General features: G+C 36.5%; 1 pseudogene; it reads left to right on the forward strand.

Annotated features, from left to right (window-relative positions):
- The first annotated feature begins 1,680 nt into the window (after window positions 1-1,680).
- On the forward strand, window positions 1,681-9,027 carry LOC129043230 (beta-defensin 130B-like; annotated as a pseudogene).
- The last annotated feature ends 1,814 nt before the right edge of the window (window positions 9,028-10,841 follow it).

Here is a 10,841-nt window from a genome sequence, read left to right on the forward strand (position 1 = left end):
CACACAATTTATCTGTGTAACAAACCTGCACAAGAACCACTTGAATGAGTTACATAAACAAGACTGAGGGCAGTAAAAAAAAAAAAAAAAAAGACTTAGCACCTTTGTCAAAATCATTGAGCATGGATAAATGTGTATGGTCTTACCCATATACAGACCATTCATATGATGGTCTTATCCTTGACTCTCTATTATGTTCTGTTGAACTATATGTCTGTCCTTATTCCAGTATCACAGTGTCTTCATTATTGTAGCTTTGTCTTGAAACAAGGTAGTCTAAATTCTCTGGCTTTGTTCTACTTTTCAAAAAATATTTTAAATATTAGCCTTTTGGAACATTTATGCAAACCTGAAATTATTAAGGCATAAATTATTAATGAAGAAATAAATTAGCAAATGCTCATAAATACATCAGCTAACATGAAAATGATCAAAAGTAGTCAAATAAAAGCTATATAAAAGTTATACATAATATGTATCTAGAATTTTTCAAAAAAGACTGATACCATATATGAAAGTTTACAAATTAAAAAAAATATCAATTCAGGGAAATATGCCAATAAGGAATTGAACAGAAGGTAAATTTGTTTTGGGTAAGTCGGATTTTCATCCATTGATTCTTGATTAAAGGCATGCTCTTAAGCTTTCGATATTTTGTAGCTATGTGGTGGGTTAGGGTGAAAGGTTAGGGGAATCTCTTTAAGCTATAGGCTCACAGTCTTTTGACAGGAGATGCGCACTTTACTCTTTTATCTTTCAACTCTCCTGATCTTACTTGTCTTTTTGTATAAGATAATTATACGAAGGATCAATAACGATGAAAAATATTTGCTTTCAATATGAATTAAATGTATCCACCTTTCAGATGTGATTAAGAACACCTCAGGGCCGGGCGCAGTGGCTCACGCCTGTAATCCCAGCACTTTGGGAGTCCGAGGCGGGCGGATCACGAGGTCAGGAGATCGGGACCATCCTGGCTAACACGGTGAAACCCTGTCTCTACTAAAAATACAAAAAATTAGCCAGCTGTGGTGGCGGGCGCCTGTAGTCCCAGCTACTGGGGAGGCTGAGGTAGGAGAATGGCGTCAACCTGGGAAGCGGAGCTTGCAGTGAGCCGAGATCGCGCCACCGCACTCCAGCCTGCAGCCTGGGCGACAGAGCGAGACTCCGTCTCAAAAAAAAAAAAAAAAAAGAACACCTCACACAAGTGACAGCCTCTCTTTTAAGGACTAACTTAGTAAAAAAAAAAAAAAAAAACATAGCTTTTCATAAATGGATCTTAGACAATACTCTTGCCCCTCTTGTAAAAAAAAAACAGTGTATTATGGAAATACTCCCTTACAAGCCCTAGGACTTTTGCAATAAGGATGTTCTGTACTCACATGGCCTTACTTCTTGGCCCCATTCAAGGAAGAATATTAACTAAAGGTATGAATTAACCTCTGGTGAAATTGAGAGCCATAGAAAAAGGAAAGGGTTAGCCATCTGGTTTCCTACAATTAGGTTAATTTGTCACCAAATTTAGAGACTCTAGAGTTTGGAAATATTCCAACGGAAGCTGTTTTGTTTCCTTTCTGTTAAGCTTCACTGACCAAGAGGAACCTCAGGCCCCCAGAATTAAATAAAAGCCCCTGTGTTCCACCAGCCCTGATCACTCACCTCTCTATTGGGCACTCAACCATGAAACTCCATTCCCTTATTTCTGTTCTCCTCCTCTTTGTGACTTTAATACCAAAAGGTAAGATGATGAATGATTGTAGAAGTCTATTGGGACACCTAGACCAGAGGAGGTCTACTGAGATAATTACACTGTGGCCATCCTAACTCAGACCCCAATTCACAGCCTTAGGAATTCAGAAATCCAACATGTTTATCTTCTTTGGTACTAATGAGGCCACAATTGAGAAGCAGGACAAGGAGTTCTTTCAACAGAAAATGGGGGTTCAAGGGCTCGATAATTAGAAAATGGGGCTGAAATAGAGTTAGGGGTATAGAAGCTCTGATATGTGATTTAAAGGTTAGTAAATAAAGCAAACAGCTGTCATCAAGGCTTCACTCTCCAAAAAGGAGAGTGAAGATGACAGTTCTTGGTTCAGACTCGGCAGTGAATGGAAGTGATGTAGAGTCTGTTGGTGAGGAATATTTGTGAAGGGTAGCAGTTAGGCAAATAAGACAGAGTTCAACAAGAAAATTTTGCATCAAATTATAAAAGACCAATAGAAATTTGGGAGAAAGGGAATTTGGAAAAGAATAAACAGTGGTATGAAGCTTTAATGGTAAAATTTTAAGCATAAGACAAGACTCTTAGTTGCATCCTTAGGGTCCATGATTCAGAAGTTTAAATATTGAAATGTAGAATCAAACTGAAAAGGGAATGTAGAATCAAACATCTTCAGGGTGTTTCATCCAGATCCTGGTAAGATATGATAAAATTATTATCTCCACTGTTAATAGTGGGATGTTCATATCCCCCAAAATAAAGTGTGTGGTCAATGAACAAAGATCTATTCCTCCCTTTATCTCTGAGATTATTTTTTAAATAATTTCAACTTATATTGTAGATTCAGGGGGTGCACGTGCAGGTTTGTTATGTTGGTATATTTTGTGATGTGAGGTTTGGGGCATGATGGTAATCCCATCACTCAAGTAGTGAGCATAGTACCAAATAGGTTTTCAATCCTTGTTTTCCTCCCTCCCCACTCTAGTGGTCTCCAATGTCCCATCTTTATGTCCATGAGTATCCAATGTTAACTCCCACTTATAAGTGAGAACATGCAGTATTTGGTTTTATATTTCTGCATTAATTTGCAGTCCTCCAGCTGCATCCATGTTGCTACAAAGGACATGATTTTGTTCTTTTTTATGGCTTCATAGTATTCCATGGTCTATATGTACCACATTTTCTTTATCAAGTCCACCATTGATGAGCACCTGGGTTGATTCTTTGTCTTTACTATTGTGAGTAGTTCTGTGATGAACATAGGAGTGCAGGTATGTTTTGGGTAGAATTGTTTGTTTTCTTTTGGATGATATACCCAGTAATGGAATTGCTGGGTGGAATGGTAGCTCTGTTTTAAGTTCTTTGAGAAATCTTCAGACTGCTTTCCACAGTGGCTGAACTAATTTACATTTCCACCAACAGTGTATAAGCACTCCTTTTCTCCACAGCCTCATCTGCATTTCTGTTATTTTTTGACTTTTTAAAAATAGCCATTCTCATTGGTGTAAGATAGTTCTCATTGTGGTTTTGATTTGCATTTCTCTAGTGATTAGTGATGTTGAGCTATTTTTCATGTTTGCTGGCTGATTCTGTCTTCTTTTGAGAAGAATCTGTTCATGTTTTTCATGTCTTTTCCCCACTTTATTTGTTTTTTGCTTGTTGATTTAAATTCCCTGTAGATTCCAGATATTAAATTTGTGTCAGATGCATAGTTAGCAAATATTTTTTCCCATTCTGTTGTTTTCTGTTTACCCTGTTAATAGTTTCTTTTTCTCTGCAGAAGTTCTTTAGTTTAATTCAGCTCTACTTGTCAACTTTTGTTTTTGTTGCAATTGCTTTTGAGTACTTAGTCATAAATTATTCCCCAAGGCCAATATCTAGAATGGTGTTTCTTAGGTTTTCTTCTAGGATTCTTATAGTTTGAGGTCTTACATTTAAATACTTAATCCATCATGAGTTAATTTTTTGTATATGGTGAAAGATAGGCATCCAGTTTTATTCTTCTGCTTATGGCTGGCTAGCTATCCCAGCACCATTTATTGAACAGGGAGTCCTTTTCCCGTTGTTATTTTTGTCAACTGTGTCAAAGAGAAGATAGTTATAAATGTGCAGCTTTATTTCTGGGTTCTCCATTCTGTTCCAGTGGTTCATGTGTCTGCTTTTGTACCAGTCCCATGCCGTTTTAGTTACTGTAGCCTTATAGTATAATTTGAAGTCAAGTAGGATGATGCATCCAGTGTTGTTCTTTTTCCTCAGGATTATTTTGGTTGTCTGAGTTGTTTTATGATTTCATATGAATTTTAGAATAGTTTTTTCTATTCTGTGAAAAATGTCATTGGTAGTTTGATAGGAATAGCACTGAATCTATAAATTGCTTTGGGCAATATGGCCATTTTCACAATATTGATTCTTCCGATCCACAGCAGGGAATATTTTTCTATTAGTGTCATCTGTGATTTCTTTCAGTAGTGATTTGTAGTGTCACTTGTAGAGATCTTTCACCTCCTTGGTTAAATGTATTCATGGATATTTAATTTTTTGTGTGGCTATTGTAAATGGGATTGCATTCTTGACTTGGCTCTCGGGTTGAACATTATTGGTGTATAGAAAGGCTACTGATCTTGTGCATTGATTTTGCATCCTGAAATTTTACTAAAGTTGTCTATCAGGTCCAGGAGGCTTTGAAAGAATCTTTAGGGTTTCTTAAGTGCAGAATAATATCATCAATAAAAAGAGGTAATTTGATTTCTTCTTTTCCTATTTGGATACCTTTTATTTCAAAAAGCTGATTGGTCTGGCTCATATTTCCAGTACTATGTTGATTAGGATGGTGAGAGAGATCACTCTTGTTTTGTTCCAGTTCTGAGATTCTTTTAAGTGCAATCAAAGCTACTCAATTGTTTGATCTTTACCTAATCTGTGGACATGTTGAGATCCACCTCACATATGATTGCCTCCTTCTGAAGGAGCTTATGCAATTCTATTTGGTTCTCAGCTTTGGTCAGAAGATACAATTGAGGTCAGATACACTTGTAGTGACATCTGATATGAAATTATATGATGGTAATAATTTGAAATTAAAATAAAATTTAGTGGCAATTGTTTTTATTTTAGAAAACAAAACCCATGTACAGATAAAGAATGTGATTTTACTCTGATCACATAGGTAGTAGCAATATTGCAGCTAAAAGCCAATCTCTTTAATCTGGGTCAATGTGGTTTTTAATCAATCCATAGGTGTAGATATGCATACAAAAATGATAACTCTGATTTCTGCCAGACTTTTTCCTCAAAATCTTCTAATTATAGATTGAGGAAACTAAGGAGGTTTTCTGCTATATGTGACAACATGGATGAACCTGGAGGACATTATGCTAAATGAGATAAGCCAGTCACAGAAGACAAATACTGCATGATTCCACTTATATGAAGTGCCTAAAATAGTCAAACTCATGGAAAGAGGTAGCAGAATGGTGGTTTCCAGGGACTGGGGAGGGAGGAGGAAATAGGAAGTTGCTATTTAATGAGTAAAAGTTTTCAGTTTTATTAGATGAATAAGCTCTAAATATCAACTATACAGTATTATACCTATAGCACTTAAAAATTTCTTAAGAAGGTAGATCTCACTTTAAGTGTTATTACCACAATAAAATAAAAGATGAACAAGAGGTTATTAGAGGTTGAAAGCTGAGTTAATCTCCCCAAAAATATGACAAGAATCCTTCAGAGGCCTGTCTTTCAAGCCATGACATCTTCCTGCAGGAATGCATATATCAGCCCTTCTTTGTTCCTTCCAAATCAGTTATACCACGAAGAAGGACTAAATGAAGGTAATATAATTCTGCACAGGAGGGAATCACTTTTGAATAGCCAAATTTCTTGTGATCAGAGGATATTAAAACCATATATAAAGGTCAAAATACCTTACTTGTGCATATTGAGATGTTCTTGGACACATTATGAAGTGGGACCCAGAACACTCAGGTCAAAAAATAGGAATTTCATTATCAGTTTTGTGTGGTCTCTTAGTACTGAATAGTTAATTGCTGAGCTGTCTATACAATTTAATAATACCGCACTCCAAAAATTCTGATCTTAATCTCTGCTGTGACTGTTGGGTATGTAGAATGTATCAGGTGTCTAGAAGCATTCTGATAATCTTAGAAATTTTATAACTCCTATATAACTTTTATCTCATAAAATTCTTTTAAGAAAAATTGAGTGGCTAGATCATGAAGAGTTTTGTTAAAGACATTTTTACACCAAAAATATCCAATTAAGTAAAAAAGTTATTGTTTTCATGAAAAAATTTCTCCAAAGAAACTACATAATCTGAAATATTAGTTTATCAGCTAAATGTCTGATGAATATTAAGTTATAGCTACTTGAATATATGTTTTTATATATCCTTATATTTATTCCAAAAAGAATCCATGGTATCCTACAAAAAATTGGAATAGCTCATATAGATTTATATATACACACAAACACACATATATATGCTGGGAATATGAGTCTAAGGAGGTTAGAATGTCATAAATCTTGGATTGTTGCATTAGCTCTCTGAGAATTAAGAAAATTATAGCATTCTTCTTACACTGACTGTGGAGAATAACATAATATCTAAATACACGACATTGGACAGGAGCAGAAGGCAGCTTGAACTCACATTATGTAGAGAAAAGGAAACTTCACTTCCATTTTTTGATTGATAAAGTTCCAGGAAGAGCCTGTTCCATTTAAATCCTCTACATCACCCAAAAAAAAAATTAAAAGTTACTGACTCAATGAGTTCTAATGCTAAGAATGTTATATCCTTTTAGAAAGTAGATGAATGCGCTATTAAGGGTCTTTTCCAGTGTGATTCTAAGTCCTTCTCACTGCATCCACAGAAATTAATGTTGTGATATAATATGAAGTGAACATCTAAATTGTTTCCAAAGGCACTTATTAAATATGCATCCTTTCCTCAACTGCCATGTGATATAACCATTATAACATATTCATGTCAAATAAATTCTGAAGCGTATTAGAGAGTGCCTCTCTTCTTTTGCTCTATATGTATATACTTCTGTCAATAAGTCTGAAAATAAATATGAATATCTGGGAAGAAATTTCCTTCCTCATGAATGAGGATTATGAGTCTGAATATGAATTAAGTAATTTAATCTTATCTTTTTGACTTATACTAGTGCCCTTGGCATGATGACATGTCACTGTCATCGGTAAAAAGGGAGATTATAACTCTTTGGCTTCATGCTCAAAGCATATCTCCTTAAATTAAGCTTCCCATGTAGCAAGAAGCGCATCACTGGCCTACCAGTGACGAACTGTTCCACTCCTTTTGAGTGAAGCAAGGGACATCTCCCAAATAGAGGAATTGGCACTGTCTTAGGCTACATGCTGTGTCATTAGGATGAACTTTACAGTATCGTGGGTTATGCGTCCTACTGAGAGGAAGTTCACTCTTTTGGCTTCAGCTGAAGATTCACATTCCACCTCATTTTGCATGGATGCCTCTAAGTTCACATGCATAGGCCTCCTTGATACCATACTCTGCCTCTTACTATATCTTTCCCAGTACTAATAACCCCTGATTTTAGCTTCATTTAAAAAATCTGACAATGTTGCCAGACATTAAATGTATGGATGAAGTTATCGGCGAAAAGACCAATGGCTAGCAACAGGTCTGCTATGCTTCTGAGCGTGAACCCTGTGTTCTGTGTAGACAATGCAGTTGAACCAGCACCTTCTACAACTGGCTGGGGAGACTTCAGGTCTCTCTCTGAAAGGCAGCCACTTTCTCTTCCACAATAGTTTTGGAAAAAAGAGAGAATATTACAAGATATTACCCAACTCCCGCATCAAGATATTCTCTTGCTGCACTGAAACCCTGAGTTTAGGAACTGTTAGTCTGATAGTAGAGTATAATACCAGATTGCACTAGGTTGAAGCTTCTAACAAGAGTAGAAGACAAACTTGCATAGATTGTGAGCACTCAGTTCCAAAAGGCTGCATTGGTTTTTCTGGCTATGGATCTATTTCTACAGAGTAGAGAAACAATAATGATAGCCTAGTTTAAATACAAAACAATAACAAACAGCAACAAAAAGATTGAGAGCTGAAAAGGCCACCAAACTGTTACTCATCTACAGAAGCAAAGAAGCCAGAGGTAGTATATTAGAGGACAGTAAAAACAAAATAAGATCCAAGTGTGTTAACAGGATGGTTAAGGAACTAATGTCTGTTAATGAACATCAGCAAAAGTGTCTTTCTTATATAACATCTGCAGTGATATACAGTATGAAAAATAAACTATGGTTGTGCTGAGAAGGCAACAGAAAGGATAGTAAGCATAGAGAGAACTACTGAATTAGAGCACACACTTAGCAATATGTTTCTCAACAACCAGATGAATTAAGGGAACACTTGGATACACTTAAGGGAAAATACATTTTAGCTCTGTGAGTAATTCTCTCCAGGTGTCTATCTGTCTGTCTATCTATCTATCTATCTATCTATCCATCCATCCCTCCATCTATCTATGAGGTATTGAGCAAAATAGGAAAGGTATTTCTTACATAGTCCTGAAATGAGGAAATTACTTTAGATAAAATCTAAAGGATTGATAGGCTTTCTATTAAAGGAGATAAAGATATGAACCTGAACCATTTGATAGGGATGATGTATGCAGAGATGGGAATTTAGAGGGACACATACTTCCTTTGAAACTGTTTCTTATTGGTGGCATTGTTGGTGTTTGGTGCAAGACAATTCCTTAGGTGAAAAATTTAGCAATGCTGTGCTATCTGCTAAATACCAAAGACACCTTCCCTAGGCATGGTGGCAAGAACAAATGGTCCCACACATTTCAAAATGTACTGTGCTGGGGGAGGACAATCCCTTTAAAGGATTTTAGAAATTGGCCTATTTCCTCCAAGGTGTATATAATCTAAAATCTTAGCTCCCTTCCCATAAAAAGGCACAATTTCTGTCTACGGGTCTGATCCTTTCATACAGACAATATTTTCTTTCCTATCCCAAAGCCATTCTTCTGGGGGTTTATTGTTTTATGTATATTTTCAATAGTGAATTAATGATGTTCTTAAATCTCTTCCTGTGTAGGAAAGACTGGCGTTATTCCAGGACAAAAACAGTGTATTGTTTTGAAAGGGGTGTGAAGAGACAAACTATGCAGCACACTAGATGATACCATTGGTATATGTAATGAAGAAAAAAAATGTTGTAGAAGGTGGTGGATATTTGAGCCGTATCCAACTCCGGTTCCCAAAGGAAAATCTCCTTAGGTGGGAGCAAACGTTAAGCTCTTTGAACTCCAGAATGGATGGATAAATTTTGCAGACTCCTGTTTAACCCAATTTCTTATTCTTCCTTGACTGGAAATAAATGTTGTCCTAATCCCACATGCACTGACTGCCTCCTGGAGCATTTCTTCTTGATGCACATGCAAGCCTCTTAAGAACTATAAGAATAAAGTAAATAACAGAAGAATCTCATACCCTACAGGTACTTATAAAAATAAGTTTCTAAGAAAAAATATAAAAATGTTAAATATGTAAAACAATAAGAATATGAAGTATCAGTAGGCAGTCTTTGATTATTTGAACTGCAATGTCAGTCTTCTTCCTCATCCAGTTCTGAAGAAATATCATTTTCATTACTAATAGAGACCTACTTAGATAATAAGGGTTAAAGCCTGCTAGTCATGTGACCTTGCTAACATTGCACCTGAGAATTAGGCGCATGATCATTCCAGTCATTCCAGCACTTGAAGTGGGTCTCCCATCTACTGCCCCCTGCCCCTAGAGAAGTAGAAAAGAAGACCTTCTTTCTACAAGTAGGCTCACTAGGAGGAGCTGTAGAGCTGAAGAGTTGCTAACTCAGCAGCATGCCTGGTTAGTTCTTTCCAAACCCTCCATTAGATAACTCCATTTCCTGGGGCCAAGAAAATTAAAGGGCAGGGAGGATACCAGGAGTATGACATGCCATGAGTGTCACAAAGATGGAAAACATCTAGAATGAGGCCAAATTACCCCACAAACAAAATTCAAGATTTTGTATTTTTTTAACCACAAAGCTTATGGTCAATCAATCAGGGGAGGATGGGTTATCTCCCTATGCAGATGAGATGTCAGGAGTCTATTAAAATAACTCTAATCTCATCTTCATGGATCTGTTTCTTCAATACTAGTCATTACTTTTTCTATATCTTCTCAGAAGCACTCATGAACAGCATATTACTCTGAGATCAGATTCTAAGCTAATCTCAGAATAATACACTAATACAATTTTTACCATATACATTTTACACATAGCTGAAAATTTACATCTCCTCTTCTTTGTCATCTTAAGTTATGTGCCACTACATTCTCCAGTGTAGCACATTAGAGATTCTTTGATAATTAAATGACATTAAGAGACTTCAAAAATCATAAATACCCTCCTATATTAAAATGCTAAAAAAGAAAAATTTCCCACCTTTGAATATAAACAAGTTTTCTTATAAAATTTTTAGGCATAAATTGAAGGTCAAAGATTGAATCTCTTCAATCTCTATGTTAAAGCCCAACGACATTAGAATCCAAATGAATTACTGCCTGAAATGAAATTATCTTCCCCTTGTTAAGTCCAAATTTTTCTATTAAATGTAAGCAAAAAAAAAATAAAATCACTCATTTCTTATTCTCCGTCTTAGTGAATTAGTGGAAGTTTCTTCAGAGACTTGACATTGAATGAATATAACATCTCAACTCACTGAAGCAAAAAGAACATTTTTTTTTTTTTTTTTTTGAGACGGAGTCTCGCTCTGTCACCCAGGCTGGAGTGCAGTGGCGCCATCTCTGCTCACTGCAAGCTCCGCCTTCCGGGTTCTCGCTATTCTCCTGCCTCAGCCTCCCAAGTAGCTGGGACTACAGGTGCCTGCCACCACGCCTGCCTAATTTTTTGTATTTTTAGTAGAGACGGGGTTTCACCCTGTTAGCCAGGATTGTCTCGATCTCCTGACCTCGTGATCCGCCCGCCTCGCCCTCCCAAAGTGCTGGGATTACAGGTGTGAGCCACCGCGCCTGGACAGAACGTTTTTTATCTCTGAGCAAGAAGA

The sequence above is a fragment of the Pongo pygmaeus genome, chromosome 7 (genome assembly GCF_028885625.2).
Source record: "Pongo pygmaeus isolate AG05252 chromosome 7, NHGRI_mPonPyg2-v2.0_pri, whole genome shotgun sequence".
NCBI lineage: Eukaryota > Metazoa > Chordata > Mammalia > Primates > Hominidae > Pongo > Pongo pygmaeus.